General features: G+C 37.0%; 1 long non-coding RNA gene across 2 annotated transcripts in view; it reads right to left on the minus strand.

Moving 5' to 3' along the window:
• LOC140654993 (uncharacterized) overlaps positions 1-23111 on the minus strand; it is a 65764-nt gene that overhangs the window by 21744 nt on the left and 20909 nt on the right. Inside the window, exon 1 of one of the 2 annotated variants that reach the window (XR_012043597.1) lies at positions 8920-9183. The exons of the other annotated variant lie outside the window; for it this stretch is intronic. This is a non-coding gene — a long non-coding RNA (uncharacterized lncRNA). Of the gene's footprint in view, positions 1-8919; positions 9184-23111 lie in introns of those variants that run through there. 2 annotated transcript variants of the gene reach the window in all.

Here is a 23111-nt window from a genome sequence, read left to right on the forward strand (position 1 = left end):
CCTTCCCTTCTTCTCCCTTCCGTACTAATGAGCACTTCACTCGATTCCTTTAGCACTCACTCAAGGAGACACCATACATTTTCTTACCTCTCCCACCCAGCTACCATATGGGGTTACAATTATAGAATCTGTTGAGGAGGGTACTAATATTACTTGCCCCCCCAAATATTTTCTGAACCAGAGCAATTATTCTTGCCAACGACTCTGAAAGAAAACCTCCAATCCTGTGTTTTCTTCCATAGATCGTCTAGAATCCAGTTTTGTAAGAGCTGAAGATATCCAGCAAATTTGGTAAATGTTAATAGGACCATAATTACTGTGCTCCCTGCCCTATCGTCAGCGTTGATTTCTTGCATGGCTTCCAATGAGGAAAGGAAGGAAAGAATGGGGAGAGGAAAAGTAAGGGAAAAATAGAAAGGTATTTTAAGCTTTAAAGCATCTCAGTAGGAAGAGAGCAGGTCTTGTGAGCAGAACCCTTCTCTGTTTGCTTATGGCCAAAATGTTATACCAGCCCCAACAAACACACATGTGAGTTTAATAATGGGCTTTTGTTGATATAATCTTAAACTAGACACTTCTGCAGGACAGTGTTATTAAATTTTTTAATGTTCACATTAAGCCTAGCTCTGCCTACATACACATCCAGGCAGACACTACCCCATGATCCAAAGAGCTTTTAGAGTAACACATTAAATAATACACAAAGAGAAAGGGAGAGGGGCAATTCAAGTGCAGTGTACTGATGGAATATCTAGTGCTATGTTTGAAAAATGCCTATGTATATTTAAGCTCTAAAACATGATTGGAGAAATCTAATGGCAGCTAGATCCAATGGGAGTTTTACCATTGACTTTAAGCCTCATGGAAGGATAAAAAGTAATATACAGTAAAAAGGATGCCAGTTTGCACATGCAGGGTGTAGCTTTTTCATCATTAGTATGGTGGTTAGCACTGTAGGAGGTATCATTACATACTGGGAGTTTTTTATAACTTTCAAAATTCTCTCTCTGTCTCTGTTGTATGAATGGCCCTATTTACTCCTCCAAGAGTTGGGGAGAGCTGGGGCGGGAGGTGGGGAAGAGAGGGCACATTTTGGGTCTGAGCAGCACACTCAGCCCTGGCATTTTGAGGTTCATTGTGGGTCAAGTTTCGTGTGGCTATTTTGGTACTCTTTACAGGTAATGGGTACTGCAAATTTAGCCCAGCTCCAGTGGTTGGCACTCAAAAGTGAGAATAGCTGCTTTTGGGTGGCCCAGTGAACGAAAATATCCAAAGTATCTGCTAACAGACAGGCATTGTGTGTCTCACCAAGAACACTAATACACAGTACATTCTGCCAAAGTTAGTACTGATATCATTGATGATATTTGTCTTTCTCTTCCTAGTTGTGATTCCTACAAAACCTTGAACATAGCCTTTTTGGTATTTAAAACTATTTTTCCTTCTTTTAAGGAAAAAAACCCCACATTCTTTTCCATTACTTTAACGGAAGGAAAAGGAAAAGGAAACCTGCTTGCAGTAAGCTGCTTTCTAAAATCCTGAGGATTTCATTCTCTAATTGATGAGCCTTACAGAAACACACAGCATTAAAGCAAGATATATAATCAATTCCATGGTTCTGAAGTGGTGGGAACTTGTGAAAACAATAAAAATAGAGAGATAAATAGGTTCCTTTAAGCAAAGCTCAGCATAATCTTTCTGGTTAGTCTTGCCTGTAAGAAAGACCCATTTAGATTTTAGCTGCTAATCAGGAAGATATATCATGGGATTTTTTTTAAGCATCCCATGATGTTTATTTTCCCTGAAAAGAGTAGACTACAGTGAACCTTCTATTTCTGTTTCAACAGTTTCTGGACCTACATTTGTTCTAATAAAAAGTATAATGCTGCCAACTCAAACAGCAGTGTGGTGAAACAGAGTTCCAGTAAACGAGCAAACACCAACTTCCACACATACAAATAAAGGAACTGAATGGGACTAATGATAGCCCAAATAGCAAGGCACTCCTCCTTCTGCTTTCTTCAGAGTCACAAGCCATCAACAGTTCAAACTCAGTACTAAAAGGGAGACTTGCAGAAAAAATGAAAGGGAACTCCAAGGTGTGACAATGATGGAAAGATCTTGAGGATTCCTTGTGGTAAAGCAAGACCAAGGCCGTCAAAAGAGCTATTCAGGTCATTCTAAAGCCCTTTGTGTTACCCAATATCTTAGTTATTAAATTCAATTCTATAACAACAACAACAACAAATTAGTACTCTAACCCCATTCTTTGCCTCACATACCTCTGCAAGTGCTCCCAGCCTTTTCAGTCAGACTTGCCCCAAGGAGAGCTGCCCACCAACTAGTCCTTCCCTGTGCCAATAAGCCCTGTTTCTCTGCCAGTATGGGTGGAGCACCCGTGTAAAACAATCTTCTCCCTGCGGGAGACTGTACCAGTCTTTGTGAGGGTGGCATGACTGACCCACTTTCTCTGGAAAGCACCTCAGCACAAGTCCTGTGAGCACATGCCAGAGCTCCCTTGTTCCCTGTTCACCCAAGAAGCAATTCCTTGGCAGCTTCCCCCCCTGCTTCACCCTGCCCTTACTGACTGTCTCTCTCAGGGCCTCCTTTTGAGTATGCTGCTAAGCCTAATGATATGGAGGCAGCTGTCAATAATGGGGAAAGAAACCCAGGGTGTGATTTTCAGCTTTTTGGTGTCCGAGAAATTAGGCAGGAAGCTAGACATATTTTTCCAGTAATGGTGAAGTATGCTGGGAAGAGCTCAAGGAATACAAGACCAAATATAATAATTGTCCAGGTATTCGGCAACAGTAACGTAAGCACCAGTGGTGATGTTGCTGGTGTCCTCACAACAGCAAAACTAACTGCTAAGAATTTGCAGCATAGGCCTAATAATATTCTGACTTGTACTATCAGGCCTGAGGAAGGGCAGTATGCCCATCCCATGTTTACTGAAAAGTATATTCTTTACATAGCAATGAGCACCAATGAACATCTCTGCCCCAGTAATTTTGCCTAAAAGAATCAAAAAAGGCCATATGCATGTATGCTGTGAGAGAAGAGGAAATGAAGGATGGAAAGAGGAAGCTATAGATGTTTTGCTTCCCTTCAGAAATTCTTCTCAGTGGTTACAGTCCACTTTGGCTTGAGCATCTCAGTGAAATGGCTATAAATAGTTATGCTGTAAAACCAAGATGGACTTAAAATGGAAGAATATCCTCCACATGTCAAGTACAAAACTGCTCATAATTCCTATAGATTACACAAGGTAATGGCTTCTCATCTTAGTGACATGAACTGCCTCAAATTTTCTCTTTAACTATTTCTTGATCGGCTTACCTATGAACTTGGCTTTTTCCTGAGGAGAAAAGGGAATTATTCTGTTAATGACATGGACTGGAAAAATGAAGAGGTAGACCTTCATTTTGTCGAAGAGCAAAATGTGGACTCAAGATGGAAATGCAGGTTCGCTATAGTGTTAAAATGGCTTTTAGTTAAGCTAATTGTTTTTCCCTTTTCTTTACACTTGAGAAAATGGGTTCCTTCATTGATTCTCACAAAAAACATTAAACAAGAATCTGTTCCCTGGCAGTAGGTTGGATTTTTTTACGGCAGAAAAGCAATGAAACACTAGTCTTCATTATGGTACAAAGACAGAAAGTGAAGGAAACACTGAAGCAAGTTTCTCCTTGTAATACTAGAAAATAGCTGTTTCAAAATAAACATTGAATAAAACCAAGGCACCTCTCTCCTGCCTGGACAAGTTAGGTCAGAGGCATGCATGAAATATCGGTCTCTTACTTACTAGTCAGTCATTATTTAGCTTGTCTCAAGCATGTATATTGCCCCCTTGCTGGTACTTTTACTTATCAAATGACCTGGTTAATTCACCCAGGTTTGCTCTCAGAAAGTTCAAATTTTAACTCTTTAATTAATTTCAGTATTCAAGTAACCTTCAAGTTCTCCTACAAAAAATCAATAAGCATAATATTCCCTATAACACGCTGTAGGCAGAGACTGTGTAAGTTCTCTGAATTTTAGAGGCAAAATACTTCTCAATATAACAATTACTAAATGAAAGTGAGTTGGGGTTGTTTTTTGTTTTTTTTTTTTTAAACTATGGGACAAAAATAATCTCCTATAACATGAACTGGTGACACATTCCAACTTAAGAACTGCTGATTCTGCATATTTACTTCCTGTCCTCCTGTGGCCAGCAGGTCGAGGGAGGTGATTCTGTCCCTCTACTCCACTTTGGTGAGACCCCACCTGGAGTACTGTGTTCAGCTCTGGAGTCCTCAGCCAAGGAAAGACATGGACCTGTTGGAGCAGGTCCAGAGGAGGGCCACAAAAATGATCAGGGGGATGGAACACCCCTCCAGGTGTTGGAGGTTGTTCAGCCTGCAGAAGAGAAGGCTCTGGGGAGACCTTATTGTGGCCTTTGAATACTTAAAGGAGGCTTTTAAGAAAGATGGGGACAGACTTTTTAGTAGGGCCTGGTGTGACAGGACAAGGGGTAATGGTTTTAAACTAAAAGAGGGTAGATTCAGACTAGACATAAGGAAGAAATTTTTTACAATGAGAGTGGTGAAACACTGGAACAGGTTGCCCAGAGAGGTAGTGGAGGCCCCATCCCTGGAAACATTCAAGGTCAGGTTGGATGGGGCTCTGAGCAACCTGATCTAGTTGAAGATGTCCCTGCTCTTGCAGGGGGGTTGGGCTAGATGACCTTTAAAGGTCCCTTCCAACCCAAACTATTCTATGATTCTGTGATCCCTCAAATCATCTGGGAGGCGTCTGTCGTTCTGCAGGTCTCTTCACAGAACTGAGAGCCCTTGTGTCCCTTCAGAATATTGTATTTGGATGTTTGGAGTAAGGGGGATCTGCAAATCCAATCTTTTTATGCTCTGAGTGCATTGTGTTATCAATGCATAGATAGCACTCGTAGCATCCCATTCCTAAGTTTTCTGAATGTACTTCTGAATGTTTTCTAACAAATTTGATAATGTTGTTATAACTGATCAACTGGAATTACTGTGATATGCTTGTCTTTCTGAAATAAGGCCACTAAAGAACATTTTGAAAGCCTGAATTCATGTATTACTTATAAGTGTTTTCCATACACAATACTATATCCCAGCAATGGCTTCCTTTAATTTGTACTTTCTCAAAGTGAAGTTCTGGCTAAAGGAAGCATAAAAGCCGCTGTTCCAAAGCATGTGATACAACTTAGAGACCTGTCTCCTGAGCTCTGCAGGCCGTGTAGCCCATGCTTGAAAAAATTTGAGAAGTTGTAGCATGAGGTAAAAGACAAACTGATTTATGCTCTACAGGGGTCTCCTGAGCTGGGGGTCTAGGTTCCCTTTTTCTGTCACTAACCAGTTTTGCTAGTGCTTCCATGATAGACTCTGTCTTCACTTTTTAAAATGCTAACAGGCTCCTTGTGGATGGGATCAAATGACTGCCCTGTTCCCTTCACCTGTGAAATTTCAGAGACGACTTGAAAAGGGCCATTGTTTCCCAGGAATGCCAGGCCTGGTCCAGGAAAGAAAGTCTTCATTTCAGCAGGAATTTGGAGTCTGCTTGAGAAGGCCTTGCAGTTAGTAGGTGAAAGCTATGGCACATTCATTAAACATCTGAACATTTATAGTGACTGGGCCTCACCCTTTCTGGGTTCTTTTGCTTACCCCTGCTGAGTGGGTGGGAAGGAGAAGGAAGGCTTCACCACTAAAACCATTGGGTTTGAACTATGATTAGCCCTCCACACACAGGTTTCTCTGTTCTTGGCTCTATCCTAAGCATTTATAGCACTTGTGTGCTTTCATGTGAATAAGCCTGTATGTTTAGTGAGCATTTTGAAAAACATTTCTAATAGAATATACTTGTACTTGAATACAAGGAAAAGATACAGTGAATGTATTCAAGTTCAGACAAGATGATGCCTACTTCAACAAATTAAAAGTCACTTCTAAGGTGAAAACTGTGAATAGAAGCTGTGAGAATACTCTGGTATTTTTAAAACCATTTGAAACACAAGCACATAGGCAAACCACTTTTACAAGAATATACTGGGACTGGCCAACAGTTTTACTATCTAAGAGTCCTACTTGTGAAATTTCTGGAATATTTTCTACAGAGTGAGTTGAGAATGTTGCCAGGATGGACTGATGATGCTAATAAGGTGAATAACTTCTCACAATCCTTATTAGGAGTATTTGGTCTAGTGTCATGAAATCTTTAATGCATTACACAGTAGATGAAGAATATGCAAATATGAAACACAAAGTAATGATGAATAATATTAGTAAATTTGTAACCAGATGGGTAAGGGGAAGATGGGAGAAGTCTTCAAAGGGTTTTTCAACCTGTTTTTCAAAAGAAGGAGGAATCTGACCTGAATATGAACTGATGATAATAAGTACTGTGCTCAGTGAGCCGAAGCGCTGGAAATTTTATTTTTTGTACAAATACATTTCTTCTCTGTTTTGGTTTCAGACCTCATTTAATCTCCAAATGGTAACACTCTATTGACATTAAATACTCAGATTATAATAAACTGACTGTGACTGTTTTCTGAAAGTATGGACCAGAATGTAATAATAAAGCTAATAACTAATGTGTCTTATAAAGCTCAGGAGTATAATTTATGACATTTTGGATTTTATTTCTTTTCTTTTTAAAGATGTTTCCTGTGATCTAGCTAAAAAAAAAAAGTTGTAGCACTGTGTGTCCTCAGACCCTGGTATAGATGGCACACAAAAGGAAGCTTGTCCTTTTGGGACCTGGCTCTGAATCAATTACAGACGACAGAGAAATACTCTTTTGTGGCTGCTAAAGTTCAGGAATGAATTCTGGCAGGCTTAGCCAATTCCCTAATGCAGCATCCGCATTACCAACATCAAATTGGCAGCTTTTGCCTGTCCCAATGGGGACAGGGTAATGAATGGATTTAGTTAAGGTGTCCTGACTCATCTACAAAGTGCCTGGTATATGCACCAAGGCTCTCCTGTATAACTTCCAAAAAGCTGTCATTCAAAGAAAAATGAAGTTTAGAAAGTTTGCTGGCTAGCACTAGTATAGCACACGACTGGGTTTCAGTCTGCCCTGAGTGCCCTAGAAAAAGCTACTGTTCATTTTCCTTTTAACTGGTAGATGCTAAGGCACTGTAAGAGAAGTATACTTGTCATAATCTATGATTTTTCACTATATTTTTAAGGAAGATAATTTCTTTATGATCTTCACACTTTCCTTCCTTTTTTCACCATTCCTTCAAAATAATATACACCATGCCAAACAACTGCTTGGCCTAATGGTGATTTTAAGTGGAATTTCCTTGGAATGGAATTCCAAGGTGACTTTCCTTGGAATAAAGCAGTGTCATTCTTGAGTGCCCAGACAGTATGTTTATAAATTTCCAGAGAGTGATACAAATATACTTTTCTGTGAGACTCTTACCCCTACCTGACTATGCAGTGAAGATTGACAATGGATCCAAAAGTAAATACATTAGAAAGCCCAATGAAATCCAGATTTTACAGGCATGACCAGCCTGTTCTTCTATTTTCTTTCCACGTATATCTCTAAATCACTACTCTTTTTTTTTAATAGGCCTTATTCTTAAAAATTTGTTATATTTATTTTTAATACAAACACAAAGAAATGGGGAAAATTTTTAACTCCATCTGTATTTCAGTTTTTCTCTCCTCAGTCATGTCCCTAAAATCCATACCAATGTTTGGGGGGAAAAAAGCTGATAAAACAAGAGTAAGAATTTGGTCTCCTTATACACACTTTTCTGTTTAACCTTACCTTTTCCTTCATGAGAAAAATGAAAGAGAATAAAATAACCAAGGTTAAGTTCAAGTTTCCTTGTTTATTTTGGTTGCTTCAGCAAAGATTGGTAACATTCATGGACTCTGAAGCCACAAGTGATCAAGTGCAATAGAAAGATAATAAAAAAACAAACTAATTTGAGTCATTGGAATGATCTATTTGGCTGTTTCTTTCAATATGAAATTGAACTCTGACTTTTTGAAGGGCTTGTGTCAAACATTAATTCTCATCTTCACACTACTGTAAATCAGGTTATATTTCACTGCACAAAATCGCATTGGACTGGTGTCTAACATGTTAGGAACTGAGCCCATGTGCACAATTATAAGTATATATATATGTATGTATGAATAGTTTCTATAGGGTTTGTTTGTTCTTTCAGTACTTTCAAATTAGTAATTGATTTGCTGCCATGCGTAAATCCCCCAAGGAATTACATTAGAGAATCATTTAAAATATTTGCAGAACCTCCCAAGCAGAACATGTTATAAAAGTTAAATGCACAGAGAGATATCGCCCATTTTTCACCCTGGCTATGATAAGCAATATGGAAAAAAAGAGAGAGAAAAAAGTCTCAATAACAAAATCCACATTGAAAAGTTAGGCACTTTGAACTTTCCCATCACCTTACCAGCGCTTCCCCACAGGCTGTCTAAAAGACAACTCAGCAATGTCTGAATGGAACTGCACACAATAGCTCCTTCACAAGTAGGTCTTTAATTGATTACGGCTGTGTTTATAGAAGCAGAAGAGAATTTACTCAAAATGACAGATTGCCTTTAGTGTTAAAATAGTTTAGTAATGTTAATGTAAAGGAGGTCCCCGCTACCTCCTCTTCAGCTGCATGAAGTCCTAAAGATGAGTCCTTTGTTCCTTCAGCCTCCAATTGCTTTTTCCTTTCCCTCCTCCCCTCCCCACCTTTTTCGTTCTTTCAAAGTAGTGATATTCCTAACCTCATGGATTGCCTGAGCTGTGCAAATTTACATAGAGAATAGCAACTTGACTGACTCTTGCAAAGTTAAAATCCTCCAAAATTGCAGATTCAAATTTTAAATATGAGAAAGTAGAAGAATAAACAATACAAACCTACAGGAACTCATCCTTGCTGCACCCCTGCCTGTGTCAATTTGCTCAGATAATCACAAAGGCCATGCCTGAGAGCACAGTCAAAAGGTTAACCCAAACCAAGTAGTGGGAGTAAATTCCTTTTTTCTATTTATATCGAAATAAACTCCCACCTAACACGTTAATGGTGCCGTGGGTGGATGTGGCTCTGGCCCCCCGAGCCCGCGGGTGCGGGCAGCACAGGCCCCGGGAGGGGACCTGCTTGCCCTGCGTTCAGCTGCGCGACTCGCTCCGCACTCGCAGCCCAGAGACCAACCCCCAAACCCGGCCTGCTGGGGCCGCGCAGCCCCAGATTAACCCTGCCTCCCTTCGCTCCGGAGCTCTCTGGCATTTCCCTGTTAACAGTGACCTCTACTGGCTACGTGCTTGAATATCACGGGCTTTTTAAACGATGAAGAGAGGAAATGGCATTTGCCCGACAGAAAAGATTCCTGGGCTTTTATAACGCAGGGTTTAGCTTCAAGACAAATGTTTAGTTTCAGAATTGCAAAGCTGTTTAAAGCCTTATCACAACTTCCAAGCCTAGAGAAAGATGTCATCCTTGCTGTTCTGATATTTTAAAAAATATTCTAATTTTTTGTTTCTGATATTTTAAAACCACTTTTAACTAGGATTTGTTAACTTCTAGAGTCTCAGATTAATTTGATTGAGAATGTTCTAATGCTGAGCCATGGAGTTCACATGCCTGGTTTTTCCCTCCTTCATAAAGGGGAGATAACAATTTAAAACAGCGATTCTTTTGTTTCTGATGCAGCTGAATTAGTTGATGCTTAAAGTAAGCCCACACAAGAAAACATTAGAGATGATGTTTTGCAGTTACTATTTATTTGGAAGGCATTGTTAATGCTGTCTCATCTGACACTGCATTTTATTTAATACAAAAGATACTTAAAATGGATTCTTTCTTTCACCTATATGATTTTAAGTGTCAGGAGAGAGCTGTCGTAAGTAAATGATGGCATTCCAGAAACACAGACATTAATAAATCAGGTGGATATGATCAATATCAAAATACCCTAAAGAAGACTCAGGGAGTATGAATATCCCTGCCAAATATCGTCTAAGCTATGATTGTGCTGAATGCCTCTTGATTGGAAAACATGTTGTTGTGATGCTTTTTAGTGAGATTTGTCTTCTCCAGATTCTGAGGCTTGACTTGCCACTGGATGATTCATCATGCTGCCTGCTTATATTGTCATGCTGAAATATGCTACTAGCACAATTTAACAATTTAACAATTTAACAATTTAACAAATTACAATAGTAATATCTCCATCCTAAGAATATCAAGAAAGAACCCATTCCCAAAATTAGCAGAGAGAAGAAAGGGGTGGGGACACAGGGTCAGGAAGCTCTTTCTCTTGTTACAGTGCAAATTCAGAGCAAATCTTCTCATATCTGTTAAATTATTCTGTTTTTACAGAAACTAAGAAAAAAGAGTTTGGGCAGATATTAACAATAACTTTTTCAGTATTATTTTTAGTTTTCCAGAACTGGATCAAGTATTTATGAAAGTGTTTCTATTTCTTATTAACTAGAGCTTTAAAAAACCTGAAATATCTGAAAAGTTATTCATTCATATTTCACAACAAATTCTCTTTGTCTGTGCTCTCAGCCATTCTGCATCTACTTTCTGTAACAGAAGGTGAATTTGCTTGGTATTCATGGAGGCAGTTGACTTGAAGTGAGTATTAGGAAATACCTGCAACAGCCAAAACTCTTTGCATGAAGGGTTTGAAAGAAAGCTTACTCCACACACCACCATCAATTCAAGGTCTAATGACAGATGTACTCTCTCCTTCTAAATGGACCTCACTATACTGGAGAATGTGATGATAAATAGGAAAGGGGGAAAATGCATTGGAAAAACTACATAAAGACAAAGAAAGCAGCAGTAGGCCAAAGTCTCTTCAGTCTGTGCCTATACAACACTTGGGATGAAGGTGTTCTGAGAAGGATGGAGTGCTTGTGAGTGCTTGTCACCGCAACAGGAGAAGAGGTGTGGCTGCTTTTGCCAGGACAACCTGCCCCAGTGAGATCAAGCCTTGCATGAACTGCCAACCTAGGTGCATGAGGAAGCAATTTGGAACTATGAAGTAAATGTTTTTAGTGAGATAATAAATAATTCATAAGCAATACCCTTAGTTTTCAGATCCTAATCTCCTTAAGCTCCCTTTATATTCAGAGGGGAACAAGGTCACCCAGAAAGGCCAGATGAGGAAGCATTGCTTACTAAGCTTATAGTAAGGCTGTAAAACTGACACATGAATACAGGTTTCAGCTCACTTCTCAACCATGTCATTAATGCACTACAAGAGCAACATGTGACTATAATGCCTTCCTAACTCTTTAACTGCAGTATCAAGAAAACAAATGGGAACAGTCCCTGTACAACCCTGGATTCACATGACTCTTCCAAGTCTGCTCAAGAATGGAACCTTATTTTTGTCTTTCATCCTCTATTAATTCAGCTGAATCTTGTGCAAGGAAATCATGCTTCCTATCTCATTTCTGAGACTGTTAGGATATTTTTTCTGAAGGCTCAACAAAGAATAGAACTACTTATATGAACCTGGAATGCTGAAAAGATGCCTTTTTTTTTTTTAAGCATTTCCGGTTGCCACTTTTGGAAAACACAGATCAGGCTGATGCTTATTAAAACACGGACATATTCAATATATGAGGGAAGGCCAAAAGCAAACATTAACAATCAAGCAATAGTCTTACTGCAGTCTCATACAGAGTACATTTTCATGCAAGAAATTTGTGACAGAAACAATACATCTTGTGCAAGCTCACAGAGCTATAAATACATGTTTCTTCTTTAAGCCACAGGAAATGTCGAAGTTGTCAGTTCTCAGTTCAAAGACATTCAGAAATTCAAGAATAACTATATGCAACATTTGCTCTTGCAAATGTACATTCCATTCAGGAGTCAACTCAAAAGTGGGATTAACCCTCCAATCATCAATACAGTACGTCCTGGTAGGCTGGAAAAATCAGTAAAGGAAATGTATATGTTAGTTTATGAGCTTGATCCTGAGTGTGTGAGTTAGTGTGGCTCCATACACCAGTTTGGCTAATGATTAATTACATTAGCTCAGTTTCTGTCTCAGAACAAAAAAAGTTGCCTTTGCTATACATTTGCTTATGATCGGTGTAGTTAATAGCCCAGAAAGGGAATCTGGCCTTTGATTTTTAAACATTGAAAAGGCTAATAAATTTTTGTGCCCAACGTATAATTAACATATGAAATTGACTGGCACAGGCTACTATTCTGACAGATGCAAAAACTGATTAAAAATCAAGCTCAACAGGGATAAAACTTGCAGTAGCAGTAGCTAGGACAAAACTTATAATAAGATGCGTCGATTGTGAGGCTTTAAGAAATGTATTTCTTCCCTTGCACAGAAACCAGAATGTTTATTACAGCCTTATACAATCTAATGCTTGCTACTTTTCCTTCAAAACCTGTCATTAGCTGGATACAAAGTTGTGAACAAGTGGCACAATTAGTCTGCTCTTATTAGACATTTCTTATACTCTTTTGCCATTAGAAAAGACTCTGTAAATGGAGTCAAAGAAACATTGATGAGTTGCCTGGGGCCTGTTTTAAAATGCAATGAAACTCTTATGAGTGCTTCAAATTATTTCAGTGGATGCAAGATCATATGAAAGCTGAGACTGTATTTAGAAAATTAATCCTTACTTTTATTCACTTTATTTAGTACAGTATCTTCTGTAGAGCTGACGCAGTGTATCTGTAGTATAACAGCTGGTGGGATTTTGCTGAAACACTCATTTTGTTACGTTAGACGTATCAAAGGCAGTAAACCTTAATATAGATACAAAACCTCATAATTTTTAAAATCAATGTATTATATCTTATTTAAATAAAATAAATAACATCTGTAAGATATATATATCGCATGTACCTTATATATATGAGATATATATTTAAATATCTTATTTAAATTAATTTACTATATTGTATTTATTGAATTTTAAGTAAAAGATTTATTTTATTGTAACACTTGGAAAATATGGGTATAAGCTTAATTTTCTTTTTGAGGAGAAAAAGTATATTGTAAATTGGTTTTACTCAATATACAATAAAGCATGGTAACTGCAGAAATTCCAAGGACATGTCTGCAGCTGATTGAACTAGTAACAGACCTTAAATGGATCCAACAGGTCGATGCTTCTGTGGGCATATTTGGTACCTGAATTTCTGTTTTGACAGTCAGTCCTGAAAGCACCATTATATCTTCTACTTGTCCTTAACATTCTGTCCTCTTCTCTTTTACACTGTGCTTTGAAAGACATATGGATGTACTAGTTATTGTGATTTGTGCTTTTTGTAGAATATTTAATAAGAATCTTTAACAATGAATTGCAAATGTACTTAAATTACAGGTTGTAGATGCAGGAATAATTTGGTCTAAAGAGAAACTATTATGAGATAATGTTATAGAACATAGCACTTCTGCACTTTGTACCCAACTTTGTAAAATAATTTAGAAGTTTTGGTGTTTCAGAAACTGCTTATATTAAAGCATATTATCAGTTATATAACACAACAGAAGCAATACTTAGTCCTGAATACAGCTTCATTTTACACATATTCCTTACTCAAACAAAAACTTTAATTTTAAACTTTATTAAAAATTCATTAAAGACTTTTTTAGAAAAAGCTCTAAAGTATTCTTTATTTAAATAATAGGGATAACATTTTTGTTTTGTATTTTTTTTTTTACATAAGATTCTTATTTCTACCTCATATGAAAACTGAAAAGCAAAGCTTTTCTCCTCCCACAAAACTTAAGATGAAGGACAGACGTTATTTCCATTTGGTCTTGGTTGGTGCATAGAACCTATTCAAGAGGTGCCAGTGTGGGAGCCAGTCTGTAATAATAGCCACAACACAATATGGTTTAGCATGGTAGCAGGAGAGAGCAAGCCACATGAATCTATTCAATCACTAGAAAGGAACTATGTAAAATGAGGTAATTAGTCAAAAAAACCTAAAAGAAGTCCAGAAATCAAGAATTCTTGATTCTTCAAATCGAGAAGTCTGGAAGCTGTTAAAAATATTTTATTACAAGACCAGATAAAATGTGTACCACAATTCAAAATTATATCAAATGGATCAAACATTCCCCTTAACATATGGATTAATGTAAAATTAAAGGTGGCTAATGTAGGGGAAAGTTGGCATTTAAAAAAATGGAAAGCTCACCTAAAAGAGAAGAAAACGTGTAAACGAGATGAAGACAGCTTACAAAATGATTTGAAAAGCATTTTGCAAAAGATGCTCAAACCAATAGTAAAAGACTCTTCAAATGCACGAAAGCAGGAAGTAATCTAGAAAACCTAGCTTAACACCAAGGGTGTTAAGACACGCTCTGGGATGACAAAGACATAAGAGAAAATCTCTGTGAATTCTTTGTGCTGCTGTGCTCCTGGAGGTGCTGGAGAGATTCCCATAGCTTTGTTGCAATCAGAAGATCATTCTGAAGTAAAAAATATTAGAGCAAATAGGTAAGTTAGATCATGATAGATAACCAGGACTGAATGGCACTCGTGGGAGTATTGAAGGAATCCAGATACAAAATTGTAGAATAGCTGGTCAAAGTGCACAACCTGTCATTAAAAATTGCCAGCACACCAGAGGACTGGAAGGCTGCCAGTAGAAATTCCATTTGCAGAAAGGGCTCTTGAAGGGTTTGCAAGAACTACAGACAGATGAGTCTGGTTCTCTCCCTGGTGAAGTGTCAAGTTAATTATGAGGAATACCAGTGAACATACAGATTAATATAGTCTATTGGGGAAAGACAGATTGCCTAAGGGAAAATCTTGCCTCAATAACCTGGTACTGTTCAATGATAATGTCAAAAGGCATATGTGCAAAGGAGGTCCAGCAGATGTAACATACTGTGATTTTCAGAAAGCCTTTGATAAGGTTCATTGACAAAGGTTATTAAGGGAATTAAGTTGCCACAGGAAGGGGGAAGATTCTTTTATAGATGCTAAAGGATAGAGAGGGCTTAATGGTCACTTGCCAGGATGGAGAATAGTCAGCAGTAGAGTTTTCTATGGATCACTGCTGACACCAGTTCTATTTGATGCCTTCACTGATGATCGAAGGAGAATGCAGAATTGAATCTCCACATCTGTAGATGACTGTATGCTGCTAAGTATTTGTGTAGATACTATGCTGATGGTGAGGCACTCCACATAGACCTCACAAAAGTGACTGCATGGATAAAAAGATAGCAGATGAGCTTCAATGTGTGTAAATGGAAGGTAAAGAAAAAATAACTTAGACTGTGGTTATGGGTTGCTGATTGTAGAAATGGTAATTACAGGTCAGGACAGAAGTCTCACTATCAGCTGTCTGAAATTATTGGCTCAGTGTGAAGGAGCAGTCAACAAATGTTGGCATCACTTTGAACAAGACATCTATTTATTTTAGCTCTAAGTAAACCCTTGCTGCATCTGCATCTTATGTAGTGTGTGCAGATCTCTTGTCTACTCCAGAGAGGCATAAGGGAGCTAAGAAGGTACAGAGAAAGGCATCTAAAGAGGTCAGCAGATACTTTATGGGAAAGGCTAAAAAAGCTGCAGTTCCTCAGTGTGCAGAATATAAAGCTGAGTGGGCATTAACAAGGTTTGCAAAACTATGAAAGTGCTGAATAACGTGCGTGAAGAACCGTTTTTTACCAAATGCCACAATATGTGATAAAAGATATAGCAGACTAAAGAAAACGCTTAATGTACTGGGTAGCAACTTCTGGAACTTGCTACCACAGGCATTCATGGAGGCAGACAGTATGAACAGGTTCAAAAAGGGACTAGACAAGTTTAAGGGTGGTAAGATTGTAAATGGACACTAAAAGGATTATGTATCCACTAGTACCTGTTCCTAGTACAGACATTATGGATGCTGGAGGGTTATGAAAGGAACAAATTGCAGTTAGTGGCCAGACTTGAATATTCTCCCTAAATAACATCTCCTACTGCTACTGTTAAGAGCAGATTTTGGATTAGATGGAGTATTCATTTGACCCAGCAGGGTACTTATTTTTTTTTGTTTTCCTTAAATCTTTTCATTGAGGGTTTTTTTTTTTAATATTTAGGGGTTTTATTGCAAGTCTCATAAAAGATCTGATTGAGACCAGTATATTGTAGATAGTCACTTGTTTATGTACAAATACAGCAAGGTAATTTTGTGATATAACTGATAATGAGTGTAATAAGCTATTGGAATTTTAAAATATTGCTATTAACTGTATAATAGTTAATTACCTACCAAGGATTTTTAAGAAAATATTTATTAATCTCAAAGACAAAAAGAACTTCTTTAAATACTGATGATCATTTACATTTAAAAACTTCCTTTAAGAATCAAAGCTGACTAAAATTATTATTTTGAGGCCTGAGAGATCTTTACAAAAAGCTTATGTTTATTTATACAAATAAAAAATAAAATTTAAACTCTTATGATGGAATTAAAGTAATATATCAGAAAGCAAATTATTCAAAGGAAATAAATAAAGACTCATTTGATATTCTAAGAAATTTCTGTCTGAAAAAAAGAAATCATTATATAGCTATATAGGCCTCAGAAAATAGCATGCTAATGGGCCATCCACACTATCAACACAGTCTATGCAGGTATGAGACTGTGTGAACTACTGAGACTATTATTAGAGTCCATCCATGCCCCAGAAGGAAGCATACCTTTCACCTTGGAGGCCACACAGAGAAGTTGTATTTCTCTATGAAGTAAGACACTGAAGGAGAAATACTCCTGTCTGAGCACTTCATCTTAAGTTAGTCTATTTGATTCATGTTTTAAACAAACAATCATGGGCAACAATAAGAAAAAACAACAACAGCACAAACTAACTGCTCAGCCCTACCAGTTCTTGCAGTGTGATAATATCACCAAGGCTTCAACAGCATTAAGGAAATAGAGGTTTGCCAAAGCATTGTCAAGAGATGTTATTTTTAGTAGATGAAACTTTGAATACTATTTTAAAGTATTCATACCTCTTTTTTGATTAATCAATGTATTCTTGGAAACAAGGCATAAATTGATCTTGGTAATCACAGAAAATACAAATAATTTTATTAATCTTCTTGCTTCAAGGTGGCTGCTTCGACAGAAACAAGAGATAAAACTATTTCCTTTGATTTCATAACATTATTAATATTTTTGTCTTTGCCCACCTATAACATACCCAGTGTAGTTATGTTAGAAAAAACAGCCTACTAATAAACTTGTTTTCCTACACATACATTGGTTGGTACCATGACACAGGACTCATTCTGGTTGGAGAATAAAATGGTTTGGTAAATGGTTTCTTACGTTGAAGATACAGTATCTAATAAATGTTCTCACAGCGGACCTCTCTGAAAAGTGTCTGAATGAAGAGATACAGGAAAAATGGAGGATACCCTTCTTTATGCCTGCTTCCATTCTCATCGTTTCATTTTTATTTTCTCTTTGTTCTTTCTTTTAATAAAAAATAGGTAGTAATCACAATTATTTTGCCTTTACTTATTGCATCGTTGAAGGCATGACAACAGTTTCTGGCAATTAGTACAGCTACCACCATATCACAAATTAATGCTGGGAAAAGTAGTAAGATCTGCCCTTCATCTCCTCTGTATTGAGTTACTCTAGCTTACACATTTTTAACAATTGGCAAGTGAAAATAAGTAGCATTCTGTACATTCAAATAAGTTGTTCTATCCCACCCTGTACTTAATTGCAAAGTATTGATTATTGGAGGTACATTTATATATGGTTAGCATTTTTATGTAGTTCATGAAATTGTAATGTGGTATATTCATAGCAAATTGAATCAGCCATAATTAGTTTAAGGGCTCTGATCTGACATTATATGTCTGTTTAATATGTTTATATGACAATATATGTTTAAATGTTAATATATGTTTATATGTTAATATGATAATATGTTTGAAGATTGTGTTCTGGTATTTTTTGTTTAATCCTTGCTACTTATTTCTCATTTTTTACTTTGCTGAATCTTCTTTTATTTCTCTTTCCTTTTCTTTTTTCCTTTGTGTGTCATTCTTAACTCCTTTGGCTGGTTTTATCTGTAAACATCTGCTTAGCAACTTCTACGTACCAAGCATTGCAGTTAACAAATTTATTCCTTTTAAAAGCAAAAATAGAACCTCTTTGCTTTTGGGTATTCTGAAGCAACATACATGCTCTAGTCTAGACTGAATAAATGTACAACTTGTGAAAACACTCATGTATGGTTTCTTGTGTGATCATGACTTTACCTTTCTTCTTCTAAATGAAATCAGATTACCATATAATTGACAGTAATTTATAAGTGAACTGTATCTTTCCACTGCTATCACTCTAATGTAAAAATTTTAGACAAGAAAAATAGTAAGGACCTAACATCAGTGAAAAATTAGCTGATGATCTGGACAGTGGACATGATGAAGACTGCGAAATAGCTCAGTAAGTCCTAAGTCCTCTCAGAACCTCACATTTCATAAAGAAATACTATATCTGAGTATATATAACATATAAGTTTATACAGCATATACAGATATGCTGTGTCTGACTTAACTTATTTCTTTTAAAAGTACAGTAGATTATAGAATTAGAAAATTAAATCAAAAATTAAAGGTCAGATGCAATGCCAAGAAATTTAATTTTAAAGGTTGAATTTTGAACATACTTATTGAAAAAATATCCCAGATCCTGCTAAATTTTACGAATTTTAAACTCAGCAGAGTGTCAACAATCTTAAAAGATTCACTTTACAGTAACATACTTGCATTACAGTAAATTATATTTCATCTTTGAGGGACCTTCAAATTTTAATTTGCCTCTCCCAAACAAGGCCTTAATAGTATATACAAATAGGTTTGTCATTAAAAAATGCATAAGAACTAGTGAAATCTGAATACTTGCTGTGATCTCAGTTAGCAGGATATGACTAATCAAAATTTATTTGTGACAGACTGAGCTTCTTGGTTTAACAAAAGCAATATACTAAATATATTAAAAATAACGTTGTAACTTTGGGTATATGTGTAAGTTAGTCTCAATTCAAAACCAGCAAACCAGAACATATTCAGCAATTATGTAATTATACAGTACTTCATTTTCATTGCAACTTTATATCTTGAGTGCACCTGATGTTTGAATTTCCTAAAAGGAAAAAGATGAAAGACAAAAATATACCATAAGTATAGTAGAGCCAGATCTACTGGCAGTATTAAATTGGCACAGATCCATTGACAAAACAATGTCAATACATAACAGCATTGTAAGTCAGCTGAGTAACTAAGATTTTAAAGTAAAACCAATAAAACACAATACAATTGTATTTCAATGTATAACCCTTTTCTAGTTTGCTATGGTTAACAAACATTATAAAACTAATACTCCTGAAGCATAGCAGAAATACTGACTGGCAACATACTTTATATATTGTATGTTTAATTGATAGCTGCTGTGCATAAAATTCATGTCATTTTTCTTCCAAACTGCTAGTATACTTTTATCATCACTAGAAATCTGTTATACAGCTTTATAGGTTACACAGAGTGTAAACAGATAAAGCAGGAAACTTTACATGTTACAGGATGATTGAATTTGGTTTGCACATTGTGAAACAATTCAATTTACTAGATTGGCACTAGTTTTATATCATTCAATTTGGTGATTACACAACATTTGCGGTTCAACTTGTGAAATGATTAATACAACTACATTTTAATCTAACCAATTAGAAAACAATGACATAGGAAAATTTTAATCACAGTTCATTAGGTTTCAAATTCTATGAACAGTCCTGTGAAAATGCCAAGATACAACTTCAAAATAGCCAACCTAGCAATCACCTGAAGGCAAAAAAGTTGAATATGGACATATTCTTGCTTCCTGAAGCTCCTAAAACAAGATCTCCCAATGCTCAAATCAAGGCCATAAGACTTTTACTGTTTGGATAAAAGGGTATAGATGAGCAGGAAGCTCTAGCCCCAAATGTAGAATTACATCCTGAACACAGAGAAACCTGTAGGCTTGCCCTTTGGACATGCGGGAACAAATGGGTTTGCCATGCACCTCTTTAGCTACTTAATCGGACAAAAGAGTCATCCCCTCAAGCAGAGAAAATATGCAAAAGATGGGGAGGTAATCAAAGAGAAATCAGTGTTTTTAAAAAGATCGAAAACGATTCTGAAGCAAAAATACAGAACACATAAATATAGTAGAATGGTTGTATAGATTAGACTGTTAGTGGTAAATAAGCAGTGAAAAGTGTTACAGAACTCATCTACTATAAAATCACACATTTTGTTCTAAGAATATGTCATAGTTGTCTGATGAAGATGTCAATCCAAAGAATATCTTGAAGAATGAGGCTAGTTTGGATTCAAGTCTAACAGCATGGGCTTGCTTCAAGTCCAGCAATCTAAACAACCTGTACAGTTCTCTGTGTAAGTCTTCAGATGAGACACAAAACAACCTTGCAGAAGGTATGGTTACTTGTCCTCTGCCATCATAGTTGATGATACTGAAGAAAACAAGTCTTTTTTATTTCTCTGTCAAATGTATGTATCTGCTTGACCTGTTACTCTAGACTTATGGTTTTTTTAAAGCCAGGTTTAAAGCAGAATGTGGGAGCCTGGACAGAACATTAAAGATATGATCAAAGACTAGTGATAACAAGAAGTCTGTCCGCTGAGAAAACTCATGAACTGAGAAAAAAAACACAGGAAGACTTATTTTCCCAGTCAGCTCTTTTGCATACTTGAAGTAAAACTGTATTTCACAAAAGCTCTGATAAAGTTTCTATGATAGTGTCTTAAATCTGCCAGAGAGTAAAGATTAACTTTCTTTAGGTAAGTCTCTCAGGTTATTTAATTCTATTAGAAATGAGTTGAAACTTATTTAATCCATATTTACACTAGTCTTTTATAAAAAAGCTGGATCTGCTTGTTGTTAGGTGCTTAAATAATAGCAAAGGTGATAAAGGTAGGAACAGTTCTGTCTTTTAAGACTGTGGGTGTCCTGGAACACACACAGCATCCTCCCATTTGCCCAGCAATATGCAAAGTGATGGTGCTCAATAAATATTTTTCATTAGTTATGTTTGAATGGTTGGTTGATAGAAATCCAGTTCCTGTCACAGACTGTGTGGAACACTTTTTATAGTCATATAAAGTCAATGACTGCATTTTTTTTTTCCCCTTCAGTTTCTCTGTCTTTTGCAGTAAGAGAACTTGTTCAAGCAGTGCTGCAAACTCCTCAGGGATCTAGGTCTCTCATTCCAACAAGCAAGGCTGAGAAGCTATTGCACTTACAAAGTGATACAAAGTGGTGTGGCATGTGAGCTGCTTCATAAGAAATGGATAAATTTGTGAGGAGAACTTAAAAAAACCATTGTTTTAAGGAGGCACTGATGTCCTCCCTCTTTAGATTAAATCCTGTCAGGAATGGAGCAACCCTACTTGACATGCCATTGTTCAACCAAAACTGAGCATGAAGAGAGCTACAGCAACAAGAATTTCCTTGCTCCCACTTCTGATCCGGGCAGTAACATGGGCATGCATTAAATTAGTATAATGTGTGGCAATCCTTTCAACCTGCTGTACTAGCATTGTAGCTGGAGCACTGCCCATCACTGAACTGTAGCGCCAGCCTGGCAAAACAGGAAAGCTAGGGCATAGCTTTGCTCTGAGACTGCTGAAGTTCCATGCAAGTGGACCTCTGGTTTTGGGTCAGAAAAGAAGATTATGCTCACAACTACAAATATGATACAGGCTAAAGAATATCTCTTACTAATCTCTGCATCAAGTTCCTTAGCTGGGCACTGAGCCGGATCCAGCTCCTGGTGACAGCTGCAGGACTTTATGAGCTGACCTAAATGGATTATCTTTGATGTTAGGCACTTAGGAGAATAAGCGGGGATTTCACCGTGTTGTTGGGAGTGACAGTTTCTCATACAGTGGTTTGCATGGATTTTAGTTACTTTTGCAAAGTACCTTCAGAGGATAAGGGTTCCAGTGAATCAGCACAGCTTACTGCACCAGCACAGCTTGCTCACAGCATCTGGGCATACTTCTCCAATTCAGTGTCTCAGAGAAATCTTAGTTCTCATTTACTGTGCCTGGACAGTGGTCTAATATAATCCATAGTCAAAAAACAATCAAAAAGAGGAAATGGCATGTGACAAATGTAATTTCTTTCTGTACTGCAACAGTTTACAGTTAGTGATTGTTGCTATTTCTTCTGTTATAACTTAATAGAGTAAGTGTTCATATTCAGTAAAATATTAACACATAGGCCTTACTTCCATTCTTAGGAATACACAAACTTAATGTAAAGAAAGAAGATTATCCTGTGTCCAGGAGGCTCTCAACAGCTGCTATTTATAAGCACAGCTTTGTCAGAAGACTCTTGCTTCTCTACAGTACGTGCTGGAATTGATAATCAAGTTTTACTTTTAAAAAGTGGGAGCACTAACTCTCAAAAAAAAGTTACATGCCTTGCCTAGCCTGACTCTCAAGAGCTGGTTTTGTAAGGATTACATATTTCTTATACGTACTGGACTAGTGCACCTTACATATGGCAATACATGTACATGTCCTAAATTAGTCTACTTAGAAATCCTGTGGAAATTAATTGCTCCCTATATTTATATGGAGCAGACTTCTGGCTGTGGCCAGTGTGCCCAACATTGGGCATATTCATACCAGCTTGTTTTAATCACCTTGCTTAGATGCTGCTTCAGATGTTAGTTTCCCTATGAAATGACAGTCTTATCTGTCCTGTAAAAGTTACTTTTTATTTTGTAGCCTACGAAGAGTCCTAAGCTCCCAATGTAAGTACCTAAGACGGATATGTAAATGCAGATGATAATGATCCTAAAGTCTGCCTCTAATAATGGAAGCTATTCCTTAGCGAGAATCTTTCTTCACATAATTCCCTGGTGTTTTCATAGTCTGAGATACTTATTTTAAACACCAGAGCAGTCTATCAGTGGACACAGATGTTTTCCATTCTACACATCCTCTGCAGGCTTTATTAAATTGTCTGTAACTAAACAGTAGGACTGAGGCTCCTAGCTGTGTCATGCTTTTTGTTTGCT

The sequence above is a fragment of the Ciconia boyciana genome, chromosome 7, assembly GCF_034638445.1.
Source record: "Ciconia boyciana chromosome 7, ASM3463844v1, whole genome shotgun sequence".
NCBI lineage: Eukaryota > Metazoa > Chordata > Aves > Ciconiiformes > Ciconiidae > Ciconia > Ciconia boyciana.